General features: G+C 47.8%; 1 long non-coding RNA gene across 1 annotated transcript; it reads left to right on the top strand.

Moving 5' to 3' along the window:
• Nucleotides 1–15814: 15814 nt before the first annotated feature.
• Nucleotides 15815–16473, top strand: LOC129527973 (uncharacterized). The gene is made up of 2 exons (XR_008673086.2): nt 15815–16062; nt 16153–16473. It is a non-coding gene; the product is annotated as an uncharacterized lncRNA (long non-coding RNA).
• The last annotated feature ends 212 nt before the right edge of the window (nt 16474–16685 follow it).

Below are 16685 nucleotides of genomic sequence, written 5' to 3'. Positions count from 1 at the left end.
TTCTGGACTGGGAACCCCTGGCCATGTATAGTTCCCCTTTTACCACAAGAGAAGAGAAAAGCTCCTGGCCACCTCTGCCTGAGTGGTGACCTGGAGAACCTATAGCACCATTTCTGCTGTAGAATTGTATTTCTGTGTTTCTCTGATCCTTGGAGATGCTGATCTTTTTTTTTTTTTTATTTCCTGGAATGCAATGGCGTGATCTCGGCTCACTGCAACCTCCTGGGCTCAAGCGATTCTCATGCCTCAGCCTCCTGAGCAGCTGGCAGTACATAAACTTGCCACCACGCCCAGCTAATTTTTATATTTTTAGTAGAGACAGGGTTTCACCATATTGCCTAGGCTGGTCTCGAACTCCTGACCTCAGGTGATCCACCTGCAGCAGCCTCCCAAAGTGATGGGATTACATGCGTGAGCCACTGCGCCCGGCCAAGATGCTGATCTTCCGGAGCAAGGCTTGGACTTTCATTTTTAAAATTTTTGTATCTTATGTATTATTGCTAGGTGTTTGGAGTAGTGGGGGGCTCTTAAAGCATGGATTTACAGTACCATTGTGCCTGGAAGGTGTTTGTGTCCCCCATTAAACCTACTGGAACAGCAGGCCCGCGGGGTTCACTCTGGAATGGCTGCAATGCTGACGTTGGAGTACATGTTAAAGCTCACCTAGCTCCACCTCATCTTACAGAAGCAAGGCCCAGTGGCTTGCTTCAGGCCCCGCATTTTGTTAGCCTCAGAGCCAGGAAGGTAAACGTGACTCCGCGCCTGGGTCTTTGAACACTTGCCTTTGAACATCTGATGTTTTTCACGCAGAATGGCCTTCCCACTTTGCTGCTGTCTGAGCCTCACAGTTTAAGGGTCAGCTCTAGTTCTACCCAGTTTTCTGTAGTCTTTTCTTCTTCCCCAGGCATATGGCACTTAAAAGGGAGGGAAAGAGCATGGGTTTTAATCATTACTTAGTGCCGACCCTGTAGTGGCTCTGCATGTGGGCTGGGCGGGGTGTCTTCACAGTTAATGGCTGTGTGAACGCTCACATTTTATATACGCCACTGCTCTCTAGTGGTCAACCCAGGCATCAACTCTGTAGTCTGGAACAGTGAGTAAAGCCACCCCAAGCCGTTCATAGCAAACATTAAGGTTCTCATAGTCATAACTTTCCTACCATTCATGGAAAAAATAGTTCAAGTCCTGTTTATTTGGTCTTTCAAAGCCAAATATATTATATTTATATAATCAGAAACTATATATCTACCTCTGTATGTAGAGGTACACACATTCTCGCATTGAAGTTGATCATTTAAGCACCACTGTCCCATAGAAATATCACATAGGGCTGAGGCCAGGCATGGTGGCTCATGCCTGTAATCCCAGCACTTTGGGAGGGTAAGGAAGGAGAATTGCTTGAGCCCAGGAGTTTAAGACCAGCCTGGGCAACATAGCGAGACCCTGTCTCTACAAAAAATAAAAAAATTAGCCAGCGGTAGTGGTGCACATCTGTAGTTCCAGCTACTCAGGAGGCTGAGGCAGGAGGATCACTTGAGCCTGGGAGGTTGAGGCTGCAGTGAGCCGTGATTGTGCCACTGTACTCCAGTCTGGGTGATGAGACTCCATCTCCAAAAAAAACAAAAAAAACAAAAAAAACCCAGAAATATAACATGAGCCACATAGTAACTTAAAATTTTCTAGTAGCTGCATTAAAAAATAAAAAACATGTTAAATTCATTTTAATGATATAATTTATTTAACCGAATATATCTAAAATATTATCATTTCAACATGTAATCAATGTAAAAATTACTCACCAGATATTGTATATTCTTTTCTTGATAAGTTTTTGAAATCTGGTATGAATTTTGCACTTATAGCACATCTCAGTTCAGACCAGCCTCACTGCAATTGCGGGTAGCCACATGGGACTAGTGGCTACTGCTTTAGACAGCAAAGGTCAAGGGCAGTGGTTTCCAAACTCCGTCCTTGCTCTTGCAACCTCCGGATAGGGGAGAGGAGTTGAAGTTTAAGTTGATCACCAATGGCCAGTGGCTTTATCAATCATGCCTCATAATGAAGCTTCCATAAAAACCCAAAGAGACAGTGTTCGGAGAACTTCCGGATAGCCGAACACGTGGAGGTTCTTGGAGGGTGGCGTGCTCAGGGAAGGTATGGAAGCTCCACGCCTCTTCTCCCATACCTCGCCCTATGCCTCTCTTAGTTTATATTCTTTGTAATATCCTTCATAATCTGGTAAACATGTTTCCCTGAGTTCTGTAAGCCACTCTGGCAAATTAATCAAACCTAAAGAAATGTTGTGGAAAGCCCAGCTTGAGGATCTGTGACTGGTGTCTGGAGGAAGAGGGAGGCAGTCTTGTGGGACTGAGCCCTCGACCTGTGGGATCTGATGCTATCTTCAGGTAGACAGTGTCTGAATTGAATTGGAAGATACCCCTGCAGCTCACGTCTGCTACTGAATTGATTGCTTGCATGTTGGTGGGGTAAAACCACCGAGTATTTGGTCACAGAAGTATGTTGTTTTTTGAGACAGAGTCTTGCTCTGTCACCCAGGCTGGAATGCAGTGGTGCAACCTCCGCCTCCTGGATTCAAGCAATTCTCATGCCTCAGTCACCCAAGTTACTGGGATTACAGGTGTGCACCACCACACCTGGCTCATTTTTGTATTTTTAGTAGAGAAGGGGGTCTTACCATGTTGGCCAGGTTGGTCTCGAACTCCTGGCCTCAAGCTATCTGCTTGGCTTGGCCTCCCAAAGTGCTGGGATTATAAGCTTGAGCCACTGAGCCTGGCCAAAAGTCTTCTGTATTGATGTTGTTGGTGGTGTGAGGGCAGAAGAAACATTGTTCATGTTTGTTCCACTCACCTTGGCTGTTGCTACACACCTTGGAGGATGGCATTGCAATTTTGTGTGCCTTCTTTTAAATGCAGAGAAATGGAAGCTGATAAAATATAAGAAGAGAAAGCCATTGTTTTATGGGGAAGGTCGTTAATATCCTCCCAGGCTTTTAACAGGCCTAAATCTGAGGTGGTACTGGATCAGTTTGTCCCATTTCATGGGGCTGAGGGACAGAGGGGGAAGAATCTTTTTTGGGAGCAGCAGTTTTCCCCTCTGTACTCTGGAAGGAGCATCTTCTTGCAGTTTCTCCAAGTTGCAGACTGGTCTCAGGGTCCTCTCATCTCTAATTGGTGTCCCCCTTGGTTCATCTGTCTGACTGCATGTCCTAGCAAGTCACAGTCCTATCCCAGGCATCAAGGCTGAATTTCAAGGTGTCCTTAAGGTATGTCTTCTGGTTATCCTGTTTATAAATGCAGGCCTTAATTCTCCACTCAGCAGCCTCTACGGCACTCATTAGTAGCTGTGTTTCTTTTTTCAAATATAACCTTTATGGTAGAGTCATAATATGGAAAAGATGCCAGCAGATTGAAATTTTGTAAATCAAATAATTTTGATTGCTCTGGGAGCTCACAATTTAAGGAATCCTGTGGTGAATTCTTTTGTAGACCGAGTAATCAGCCCTCTCTTTGTTTTAAAAATTCAAGTTTTAATATATTATCTTGCCTGAGGGAGATGATTCCACACATATTAAAAATAAAAAAGATGCAAAGAAAAGATCCCATCTTCGTGCTCCCCTTCCATATTTAAGTGGCGGTCTGTAATCACAATTATCCAGCTCTCAAGCAATTACACTAAATATTAATGAAAGAACCCTAGTCACACAACTGTGCCCAAGGGAAGCTTCTGCCTGAAAGTTAGGGTTAATGGCCTCACAATTGTTTTAATGGATTTTCAATGAAGTGTGAAGATGACAGGCCAACAAGGGTGAGGTTCCATGACAAAGCACAATTAGCATCTTCCCATTAGTACCTGACCTTGTTTCTATTTTTATTTCTTTACAATCCTGGTGAACTGATTCCCTGCGTATTTATTTATTAGTTTATGTTGAACACAACTCATAAGACCTTTGTTAACTCAGAGTAAGAGCGCCCATCCCCACTGCTTCTGCGGGAGAGGTATTATAGCTTTGTTTCATGGGGGGTGTTGGTAAAGCCCCTCCTGATGATGTTTAGACAGCAAGGCTGATGCCCGCACATTCTAATGACTGACACGCTGCTGCTTTCCACTGGCCCTTTCTAACTCCCTGGCCCTCTTGTGTTCCACCCTTGTGACTCCAACCCCTGAAGAACTCAGCCTGAGACACTCAGCTCCCAGTGCCTGGTCCTCTGTTGTTTCTTTGTCCTCTGGAGTAATTGCTAGTGGTTACAAGCTCAGCCCCTGGAATCACATTGCTTGGGATGGAATCCTTCCTCTACTAGCTGTGTCTTTTGGCAAGTCACTTGATCGTTTGGTGCCTCAGTTTCCTCAGCTGTAAGATCAGCCTTTAGTGCCTGTGGGCAAGCCAAGGGCCTTGTGTGGAACTCCTCCAGGGCGCCCTGTCTTCCTCCCACATTTTGAGTCCACGTTCTTAAACCCCAGGAGTTTCCTTGACTCCCCTCTTAGCACTTCTGGGGACTCAGATTTTGCTCCGAATCTCTGGTTCCCTGACTGAGTCCCCTCTTTCAGAAAGGCTGCAGAAACTCTTTTTCCTTGTTTTAAAATTGGTGTTCTAACCTAGGGATTGGCAGACTATGGCCTGCCAACCACATCTAGCCCACAAGTTATTGTTATAAATAAAGTTTTATTGGAACAAGCCAGGCTTATTCATTTATGTATTGTCTATGGCTGCTTTCAGGCTGCCACAGCAGAAGTGCGTAGCTGTGACAGAGACAGTGGCTCACAAGTCTAAAATATTACTATCTGGCTTTTTCCAGAAAATGTTTACCAACCCTTGCCTGTGTCCAACCCTTGAAACGTTTACCAACCCTTGAACTGTGTCCCCACAGAAAGATATGTTGAAGTCCTAACCTCCAGTACCTCAGAACGTGACCTTATTTGGAAATAGGGTCTTCACAAAGATAATCAAGTTAAAATAAGGTCATTAGGGTGGGCCTTAATCAATATGAGTAGTGTCCTTATGAAAAGGGGAAATTTAGACACAGAGACAAACGCACACACAGGGAAGATGTTGTGAAGACAACACCCTGTGAAGAGGCAACACCCTGTGAAGAGTGAGGCATCTATGCCTGAGGCTACCAGAAGCCTGTAGGGAGGCCTGGAACAGCTCCTTTCTGAGGGCAACGTGGTCTTAGACTTTAGGCCTCCAGAGCTGTGAGACAATAGATTTCTGTTGTTTTAAGTCACCTGGTATGTGGCACTTTGTTATGGCAGCCCTAGGAAATGAGTGCACTGCCTAACCAATTCTTTTCTTTATTCCTTGTTGTTCTTTTATGTAACACATTTGTATGTTGTGCCAGGTCACTTCAAGGTGGCCCTCATACATGAGGTAATGGTGTCACCACCCAGTGTGTTCATTTTGCCTGTTGCCCAGAAAGAGCTGAAGATCAAGACTGGGGAATTGCAATAGAGAAAGAGTTTAATTCACGTAGAGATGGCTAAACAGGAGACCAGAGCTATATTATAACTCAAATCAGCCTCCCCCAGATTTTGGAGGCTAGAGTTTTTCAAGGTTATTTTGGCAAGGCAGGGGGAATGGGTGTTGCTGATTGGTTGGGGATGTAATCCTAGGGCTGCGGAAAACAGTCTTTGTGTGTTGAGTCCACCTCTTGGTCGGGGAGCCACAGGCTGGGTGAGTCTTGAGCCACTTGTCCAGGTGGGTAAGATCTCAAAAGACCGGTCTTAGGTTCTGTGATAGTGCTGTGATCTGCAGAATTAAATGGGGAGGTTGCAAATTTTCTGACCTCTGGAATAATGGCCAGTAATCGTTTATGTCTACACCTCAGCAGCATCTAGTCTCTTCTCATCCTCTTAACCTGGTGGCCTTTCATTCATAGATTTTCATTAGTAAACCACCTTTCATTTCAAAGGCAGTTTAGTTTTGGGGAAGGGCTATTACCATGTAAACTGTAAACTAAATGTCTCCCAAAGGTAGGTTGGCCCATGCCCAGGAATGATGGAGGAAAGTTTGGAGGTTAAAGACAAAATGGGGGTTGGTTAGATCAGATCTCTTTTGCTGTCATAATTTTCTGTTATAATTTTTGCAAAGGCAGTTTCAGCAGGGCCAGTTGTCAACTCGTTTAACAGGTGACGGAGGCTCAGAGTCTTTGAGGGCCTTGTGCAGGGGCCCCTTGTAGGGCAGCAGTGGGGAGAGAACCAGCAATTCCCGAGGGCCCCTTCTGTGCTTCCCTCACATCACTTCGCAGCCCCCACAGCCAGCTGAGGAATTATAGGAAGAATCAGGCAGTTATGACTGGAAAAAGTGTGCTTTCTCTCCTGCCTCACTTCCCTGTCTCTGCGGGCTACTCAGCCACCTGAAGGACTGTCACTGTTGGAACCAGCCTGCACGGGATGTGGAACGTCTAGGGAAGTTGTTTCTTCCAAGGACAATGCTGGCCTCACCAGTGTGTGGCAATAAGAGACAGGATTGCTCTAGAGACTGAAACCGCCTTTGCAAAAATCATAACTGAGAAAATTATGACAGTGAAAGATACCAGACATAACTGACCTCATCTTGCTTCTAACCTCTAAACTGTCCTTATTCATTCCTGGGTATAGGCTGAACTAGCTTTGAGAAGGAATTTAGTGTATAGTTTATATAATAGCCCTTCCCAAAAGGCTAAACTGTTCTTGTAAAACAAATGAAAGACCACCAGCTATGAAGTCAAGACGACAGTGGCTAGAATTCTAAATATTACCAGCCATTATTCCAGAGGTCGTAAGATTTGCAACTTCCCCAGTTACTCTTGAAGGTAACATCACTATTGTGAACCCAAGATCTGCCTTTTGAGATGTCTTTTCAGGTTTTTACATTTCTAACAACTGGATGGCCCCACCTGGACCTGCCAACCAGTTCTGGGACCCCCACACAGGAACTGACTCAGCAGAAGAGAACAGCTTTGACTCCCTATGATTTCATCCCCTGACCAACCAATCAGTACTCCTGATTCACTGGCCCCTGACTCACCAAATTATCCTTAAAAACTCTGATCCCTGAGTTTTCCAGAAGACTGATTTGAGTAATAATAAAACTCTGATCTCCCGCACAGCTGGTTCTGCGTGAATTACTCTTTCTCTGTTGCAATTCCCGTCTTGATAAATTGGCTCTGTTTAGGCAGGAGGCGAGGTGAACCCCTTGAGCGGTTACAGGACCTCTTCTTTGGCCCTGTGGGGTGTGCTGGGGCCTGAGGGGGGACAATGGAAGGGGCCTGGGGGCTGTTCCAGCGTATAAAACCATTGTGAAAGTTGGTGCTTTCCCTGGTTAAGGCTTGGTCTTGGATGATGTAGGTTCCCCTGACCTCTGGCCCCAGGTGCCCATGCAGTCTAAGGTTCTTGCAGCCATGATCTCTGTTTCTTCCTTGTTCTGCTGTTACAACGATTCTTCCACACCATGGATATTTTGTGAGTTATGACAGGAGTTTGGGGACCACAGGTAGGGACGGTCATCCTGAAAGGGATGATCTCCATTTTATAGAAGAGAAAACTGAGTCTCTGTGGGGGTGAGTCTCACAGCCATCAGGGATGATGGTGGCACTGGGAGTGGCCCTTCTGGCTCTGCAGCTCTTGTGGTCACACTGGGCTGAGGTGGGGCAGTGTCCATGTGCTTGGCCTCTTTTCCCATTGAACATCATTCAGAATGTGATTCCCATGTGTGGGGTGGGGTGGGGGGAGCGAGAGCCCCAGCATAGACTCCGTGAATGCCCTTCTCCATGCACTGACTATGGAAAGTGCTGGATGCACTGAGTGTCACTAGCTAAGGTAGGGGAGGATGGAGAACTAGAGGGAGAAAAGCCAGGGTGTTTTCTGGGGAAGAGAGGAAGCAGGAGGCAAAAGAACAGAAGAAAAAAGTTTGAAACTGACCTTGGGACATTAACCTATCCCGCTCTCATCCCTGCCTTGTCTCTGTACCCCTCCCCGCAAAGTTGAAGGAGGTGCCACCATCCCGGCCTCAGAGACGCCAGTTCCTGAGACTGCCCAGCCCTGGTTCAGCCTTAGCAAAAAGGTGTAACCAGGGGCTGCAGCTGTCCTGGAACTGTGGGAAAGCCTGGGGTTGGGTGTTGGGGGATCTGAAGCTGAGGTTGAGGAGGAGCTGATAGAAGGACTCTGGGAGGCAAGGTCCCACCTCAGCAGGGTGGGGCAGGTGCCTGACACGTCATTGTCAAAGGCGTTGGAACCAGAGTGACTCCATCTTGAATAGGGGCTGGGTGAAATGAGGCTGAGAGCTGCTGGGGCAGCATCCCCAGGAGGTTAGGAATTCTCAGTCACAAGATGAGACAGGAGGTCACAAGATGCAGGTCACAAAGATCCCACTGATAAAACAGGATGTGGTAAAGAAGCTGGCCCAAACTTGCCAGAACTAAGATGGTGACAAAAGTGACCTCTGGTTACCCTCACTGCTGATTATATGCTGATTAGAATGCGTTAGCATGCTGAAGACACTCCCATCGGTGCATGACAGTTTACAAATGCCCAGAAGTTACCATGTATGTCTAAAATGGGGAGGAGCTCTCAGTTCCTAGGGAAATCTCTACCCCATTTCCCAGAAAACTCGTGAATAATCCACCTCTTGTTTAGCATATGATCAAGAAATAAAAATAGCCAGTAGCAGCCCTCGGGGCGGTTCTGCCTATGGAGTAGCCACCCTTTTATTCCTTCACTTTTTTTTCTTTTTTGAGACAGTCTCACTCTATTGCCTAGGTTGGAGTGCAGTGGTGTGATCTTGGCTCACTGTGACCTCTGCCTCCTGGGTTTAAGCGATTCTCCTGCCTCAGCCTCCCGAGTAACTGGGACTACAGGTATGAGCCACCATGCCTGGCTAATTTTTGTATTTTTAGTAGAGATGGGTTTTCACCATGTTGGCCAGGCTGGTCTCAAACTCCTGACCTCTAGTGATCCACCTCGGCCTCCCAAAGTGCTGGGATCAGGCGTGAGCTACTGCACCTGGCCTATTCCTTTACTTTTTAAATAAACTTGCTTTCACTTTACTCTGTGAACTTGCCCCAAATTCTTTCTTGTGTGAGCTCCAAGAGCCCTGTCTTAGGGTCTGGATCAGGACTTCTTTCCAGTAACATCCTGACAGTGGTTGGGGAGCAGGGCTGCCCCATTCCTGCTTGAGGGAGGCTAAATAACAGCCCCCAAATATGTTTATGCCCTAATCCCTGGCACTAGGAATGTTAACATATATCAAGAGGGACTTTGTCCATGCGGTTAAGGATCTTGAGGTGATTAGCCTGGCTTATCTAAGTGGGCCCCAGGTAATCACAAAGGTTCTCATCAGAGGGACCCAGGAGTCAAGAGTCAGAGGAGAAGGCAGGAAGATCCGGGAAGCACAGACTGAAGTGATGCGCTTGCAGAGACTGGAGGGCTGTGCTTTGGAGACAGAGGAGGGGCCAAGGTAGGCCATGGATTGTCTTCCCCACACTTTGGAAGGAACCAGCCCCGCTGATACCTTGATTTTAGCCCCATTAGCCTTATTTTGGACTTCTGACCTCCAGGACTGTAAGAATAATACTGTGTTATTTTAAACCTCTGAGTTTGTGGTGATTTTTTGCGGCAGCTGCAGGAAACAGAAAATGCACTGCCTAGATGGACCCTCTGACTCCCCACCACCCAGGCTGGAGCGGCAGAGGCTGCCAGGAAGAGCCAGAAAACAGGTGAACCCAAGGCCACTCCCTCCCCAGCCTGAGGTAAGCAATTCTGGGAGGTGGGGCCGTGTGGGGCCTGCTGAGGCGGTGTGGGGCCTGCTGAGGACAGCAGCCCTTCCAGGTAGGGTTGGGGTCTTCCCTGTGCCGAAGGCAGGAAGGGATCTAAAGCCCAGCCGCCCCTCCCCTGACCCTCAGGACACTAGCCCCAGTGCAGGGGCCCTCTAGCAGCTGCAGAGCTCCTCTAGCACCTGGTGTGGCACAGCAGCTTCCTTTATCTGATGATAGGTCACTGACCAGCTAATACAGGCCAAGCCTGCTGGGAGGCCAGGAATATGGCCATGAGGAGCACAGCACGATGTTCCCTCTATCACGTGTGCATATTCTAGTCGAGGAAGACTGACAGTAAGTAGGTAAATATATGTACATCAGGTGGTGGCAAGGGCTATGGAAAAAATGAGCAAGAGAGGGGCAGAGAAAGTGGTAGGATGGAAGGGAGATAGGGTGGGCAGGGAGGGCCAGATAGAATGCAGTTTGAGCCACGTAGATCTCTGAAGGAAGGAAGAACATTCCAGGGATAGGGACCAGGAGGACACAGGTGCCAGGACAGGAGCATACTGGGCATTTTCAAGAACAGGATGGAACCCAATGTGGCTGGCATGGAGTGAGAGGTGGGGAAGGGATAGGAGCGGGAATGTGGAGGGAAGATGGCCTGGGGTCCTGTGGGCATTAGCCGGGCTCACAGGGGAGCTCTTGGAGGGTTCTGAGCAGAGAAGTGAGCTGCTCTGTGCATTCCAAGGGTCCCTCTAGGAGACCTGAGATACCTCCTTGCCCTGTTCTGCAGCTGCGCTGGCTGCAAGGTACAGATTTGGCCCTCAGCTAAATTGCAAGGAAGACAGAGGAAGAGAGAGGAAGGTTCCATTCTCCTGTTTCTTGCTCATTTCTCCTCATCAGTGGAACCCTGCCTGTGCATGGTCTTCTTTATTTGCACACAGCTCCCTGCCCTCCCCAATACCTTACCAATGATTTACACTTTAGTAAAATCAAGGCTATGCATTCCATGACCCCTTCTCCAAAGTGATGAATTATGTCTCCAGAAAAGATATGTTGAAGTCCTAACCCCCAATTACTGCAGAATATGACCTTATTTGGAAATACGGTCATTGTAGATGAATTAGTTAAGATGAAATCACGCTGGAGTAGGATGGGCCCTTAATCCCATATGAATGATGTCCTTTTAAGAAGATAATGTGGGCCGGGTGTGGTGGCTCATGCCTGTAATCCCAGCACTTTGGGAGGCGGGTGGATCACCTGAGGTCAGGAGTTCGAGACCAGCCTGGCCAACATGATGAAACCCCATCTCTACTAAAAATACAAAAATTATCTGAGCGTGGTGATGGGCACCTGTAATCCCAGCTACTCAAGAGGCTGAGGCAAGAGAATCACTTGAACCCAGGAGGCAGAGGTTGCAGTGAGCTGAGATGGCGCCACTGCACTCCAGTCTGGGTGACAGAGTGAAACTCTGTCTCAAAAAAAAAAAAAAAAAGAAGCTGATGTGAGATACAAGGGAGGAAGGCCATGTGAAGATGGAGGTGGAGGTGGGATTAGGCAGCTGCATGCCAAGAACAAGGCCAAGGATTGCTGGAAACCACTGTGAGCTGGAAGAGGCAGGGAAGGACTCTTCCCCAGAGCCTCCCGAGGGAGCGTGGCCCTGCTGACTCCTGGATTTCAGGCTTCCGGCCTCCAGAATAATGAGAAAATGAATTTCTGTTGCTTTAAGCCACCTGGTTTGTGGTACTTTGTTATGGCAGCCTTGGAAACGAGTCCCAGGGATGTTTCTTAGGGTCTGATTTCTAATCATAAAATTTGAGATTTTATCCCATTCAAAGAAATATCCGAAGTCTTATTAGCCTACTAGTCAGCCTTTACCTGAGGACAAAAGTGCTTTGTTTTGGGGGAGTCCTGGGGCTGTATGGGAATTCCGAAGGGCACATTTGGCTCAATGGCCTGGATGTCTTACCTTTGGGAAGCAGGGAGCTGGGAGGAGCCTAGCTGGACCCCTGCCCCTCTGCTGGATGGCTTTGGCTCAGGGTGTGGGTATTGGGTAGGTGTGGATACAAAGGCTTGGTCCTTGCTGTGGCAGAGAAGGTTGATAAAGGGGCCTGGGGAAAATTATATTAGATGCTGAACTTTGCCTTTGATTCATTTGCCTGAAGATTAAGCTGTCCACAGGTTAATCTGCAGGTCCGTTCACAGGCCAGGGACACAAAATGATCAAGACAGAGTCCCCTTCAAACAAACACCACACATGTATGTTCACTGTGGCATCATTCACAATAGCAGAAGGTGCAGACAACCCAAATGTCCCTCAGTGGATGAATGGAGAAACAAAACATGGCACATCCACACAATGGAATGCTCTTCAACCATAGATGGAATGAAGTACTGCCCCACGCTACAGCATGGACCAACCTCAAAGACATCATGCTGCGTGAAAGTCAGCCAGAAAAGGCCATATACTGTATGATTCCTTTCATGTAATATACCCAGAATAGGCAAAGCCACAGAGACAGAAGGCAGAGTGGTGATTGTCAGGGCTTGGAGGAGGGAGAAATGGGGAGTGGCTGCTTAATGGGTATGGGTTTCCTTTAGGGTGGTGAAAGTGTTCTGGAACTAGGTAGTGGTGATGGTTGTCTAACACTGGGAATGTGCTAAATGTCACTGAATTGTGCAGTTGAAAGTGGTAAATTTTATGTAATTTTACTACAATTTTAAAAAAACAACAGAGTGAGAGAAGACAATCAGCAGAGAAATAGATATTTAACATATGCGCTATGAAGACCAAGAAGATGGGCTAAGGAGGCAGAGAGTGATGACGAGCGTGCTATTTTATGTGGTGGTCAAGGCTGGCCTTTCTGAGGAGGATGTGTGGGGAGAGCCAGGCACATGGCTGGGAGGAGACCCTTCCAGGATGTGGAGGAGGAGGAGCAAAGGCCTGGGGCAGAAGCCAGAAGGAGTGCTGGGGAACCAGCAAGAGGCTACCGGGACTGCAGCTGCAGTGGGAGGCGGTGGTGAAGGGATGGGGTTGGGGGGCGGCGGGGAGAAGAGGCCAAGCACCTGCAACCACTGTCAGGGGTGGGAGCAGAGTAGTGGAGGGAGGGGCGAGCGTGGAAGCAGGAATTCAGCCAGGAGGCAGTTGCAGACAGGGATCTGTTTCTGAAGATCCGTCAAGACCGGAGACTAAATGCTTGCTTCTTGCTTTGGCTGTGCTGCTATTAATTAGAGCTCTGCAAACGGCCTCTCTCCTGTCCTCAATTCCAGTGCTGCAGAGTCATGATTAAGCAGATCTGTCGCTAAGTGAGGATTTTGTTGTGCTTTTTGAATGCAGTGCCTAGGTATGTTCATTTATTTTTCTTTCAAGTTTGTATTGAACGACGTATTATATCTCACATGGTAGGTCTCCTGTGCCCCACTGCCTGGGGCTCCCTGTCCCTCTCCACTTGCTTTCTTTTTCCCCATTGCACTTACTTATCACTACCCAACACATTGGACATGCATTTGGCATGCTTGGTTTTATGTGTCAAACTTGGCTAAGCTATAAGACCCAGTTATTTTTTTTTATTTTTTCATTTTTATTTTTGAGATGGAGTCTCGCTTTGTGGCCCAGGCTAGTGTGCAGTGGCGCGATATTGGCTCACTGCAAGCTCTGCCTCCTGGGTTCACGCCATTCTCCTGCCTCAGCCTCCTGAGTAGCTGGGACTACAGGCACCTGCCACCATGCTTGGCTAATTTTTTTATTTTTTATTTTTTAGTAGAGATGGGGTTTCACCATGTTAGCCAGGATGGTCTCAATCTCCTGACCTTGTGATCTGCCCGCCTTTGCCTCCCAAAGTGCTGGAATTACAGGTGTGAGCCACCGCGCCCAGGCAAGACCCAGTTATTGAAGCAAACGCTAACCTAGTGTTGCTGTGAAGGTATTTTATAGATATGGTAAACATGATCAGTTGTCTTTAAGTAAAGGAGATTACCCTTGATAGCTTGGTGGGCCTCATCTAATCAGTGGAGATGTTTGAAGAGGAAAACTGACGTTTCCCTATGGAAGAAGAAATTCTGCCCCAAGACTGCAGCATCAGTTCCTGCATGAGTTTCCAGCCTGCTAGCCTGCTCCACAGATCTCAGACTTGCCAGCCTCCACAACTGTATGAGCCAATTCCTGAAATAAATTCCTTTATACATATATGTAATATGTACACATACACACATCTATGTCATCTAGATTTAGAGCTAATCTAGCTCCTCCTGGCTCTGTTTGTCTGGAGAACCCCGACTGATACTGATGTGTTTATTTGCTTATCATCCTCCCTACCCCAGACGCAGGCTCTCTAAGGGGAAGATCTTTTGTCTGTTTCCTTCATGCTGTGTCTGAAGTGACCAGGACAGCAGCCAGCAATAGGATGTGCTCAGTCGATATTGTACAATGGATCTTCATAATTCTTGCTTATTTGTGTGGTTGTTATCTGTCTGAAATTCAAGAAAGAAGGACATGAGAAAAGAAAAGGATGAAAGAAAGCACACTGGTCTTATCTGAGGCTGGGGATTTCCCTGTTGGGCCCAGCATTGTGGATTCTGCAGTTGAGTGTGTGTCTGTTTGCAGCTGAAAGAAAGCTGTGGCAGTGAGGAGAGGTTGCAAATTTAGAATCGAGTTCAAGTTCTCCTAGCAACATGCACACCCCCGCTGCTGGCTGGTGTAATCCAAGTACCAAACACGTGCAGCTGGGGCAGTGCGTGTTGCTAGGAGAACAATGACTCTCTTGCTTCCAGAGCTGGTAGGTGACTGCGGTATTACCAGGGGCGCACAAAGTGGGTGTTGCCCTTTGTTTCCCAAGTAATTGTTTTAAAGCAAGGTGAGGAGGAGCCTGGGGAGGGGTAGAATGAGAGAGAAAGCATGAACCCTGATTTGTCTTTGTTTGTTTAGGAACTAGAGGTTAGTGAAAAGCCTCTTGTTTCAGAATGTGTCCCAAATGGGTTTACAATTAGTGACAGAGTCTGTAGGAGCTTATGAAACAACCAATTCCCCACACTGTTTGGCTCTCAGCATCCACAGACCATCTGGATCAGCTGAGCATGAAGTGTGGGGGCGTGCATTGGGGGTGGGGTCCAGAAACAAAAAAGATCAAGCTGGCATCGGTTGGGGTGGGAGAGGGATTTGGGTTTTCAGATTTTCTTTCGCTTAATTACATTCGCAGGCTGTCCTGATCCTCATTCCCCTTCCCCATTGTTTCTGCCCTGTCAGCGGGGTTGACTGGCTGAAAACAGACCACCCGGGCAGCCAGAAGAACTGTGCCTGTCCCGGCAGCCCTGACTCTGGACAGGTGGTGTGGGGTGGTGTGAGGTGGTTGGGGGATGGGAGAACAGGGAAGCAGGGCCAAGGACATTAATATCCCTGGCCACTCTTCATATATGTAGTCACCAGTGCTCAAAGTCCTCCATGCCCCCACTTCCATCCTGCAAAGGAGGAAGCTGAGCTGCCAAGGAGTGGCAGAGCTGAGAGCAGCACCAGCTCCGTCTCTCCTGAAGACCACCTTCTTTCTCCCATGTCTGCCTGCTGGATTTGATGATGAGACATCGTCTGCTACAGGATTTGCAGGGAAACATGGAGTATCACTTTGGGCCTATTTTCTAAGAGAATGGCCTGAAGAGAATAGATTCAAGTTTTCTCCCAGAAAAGCCTCTGCTTCAGGAGCAGGTAGCAGAAAAAATACAATATGTTCATCAAACAGGTTTGATTCCCCTCCTGGACACATGGAAAGGCTATCTTTTTTTTTTTTTTTTTTTTTTTGAGACGGAGGCTCGCTCAGCCACTCAGGCTGGAGTGCAGTGGCATGATCTCAGCTCACTCCACCCACTGTCTCCTGGGTTCAAGCGATTCTCCCATCTCAGCCTCCCAGGTAGCTGGGATTATAGGCACCTGCTATCACGCCTGGCTAATTTTTGTATTTTAGTAGAGACAGGGTTTCACCATGTTGGCCAGGCTTGTCTTAAACTCCTGAACTCTGCCCACCTTGGCCTCCCAAAGTGCTAGGATTACAGGCGTGAGCCACTGCACCCGGCTGGACAGGCTATCTTTCTGAGCTTCCACTACTGTAAGGTGGAGTCATAGTGTTAGAGTAGGTAGCTAAGCAGACATGAGCAGGACAGGAGAGGACTCCCCACCCCCCCGCCCACAGGAATGTCAGGCAACCATCAGGTGATGGTCAGGCAGTTGTTAACTGTCAGTCTAAAATAATAATAGGGCATAGGTGGCACCAAGGAAAGGAAGACTCCTAATAGAAAACACCTGAAGCTGGTGAGCAGCCGCTTCCTGGTAAGATCTCAGGAGCTGGGCGAGTGGGCTTTAGCCTGGGCACTAAGAGGCAAAATGACAGAGTTTAACCTGTATATGACCTTCCTCTAGGAACACTCGACTGGTAAGGGGAGAAATGCCTCAAATGAGCATGTGCACAACTTCAGTAAACATGCTGTGCATGTGGCCCCTCCCAAGTGCCCGCAGGCCACCACGCAAGTGGACAGCCCTGGACAGCCAGCCCCTAGGGAAGAATCAAGGGAGGAGAAACAGAAGCCCTGGAACTGTGCTAGTATATAAAACCCCAAGTCAAGCGCTGAATGGCACACTTGGATCTCTCAAGTCACCTGCTTGGCCCCCTTCCAAGTGTACTTTACTTCCATTTGTTCCTGCTCTAAAACTTTTTAATAAACTTTCACTCCTGCTCTAAAACTTGCGTCGGTCTCTCCCTCTGCCTTAAAACTACTTCTGCCCCCTCAGCCGAATTCTTTCCTCTGAGAGGGCAAGAATCAAGTTGCTGCACACCCCTGCAGATTCACTGCTGCTAACAATGGGGCTGGCTTTCTGGCCTGTGGAAGGTGGGCTAAAGGGATGAGCAGCCCTGCCTGGCTCGGTCCTAAAACCTGCCATACCATCCTCCCCCT

This window comes from Gorilla gorilla, chromosome 1 (genome assembly GCF_029281585.2).
Source record: "Gorilla gorilla gorilla isolate KB3781 chromosome 1, NHGRI_mGorGor1-v2.1_pri, whole genome shotgun sequence".
NCBI classification, from domain to species: domain Eukaryota; kingdom Metazoa; phylum Chordata; class Mammalia; order Primates; family Hominidae; genus Gorilla; species Gorilla gorilla.
Note: the sequence above shows the minus strand (reverse complement) of the source record. Positions and strands in the feature narration are given on the sequence as shown.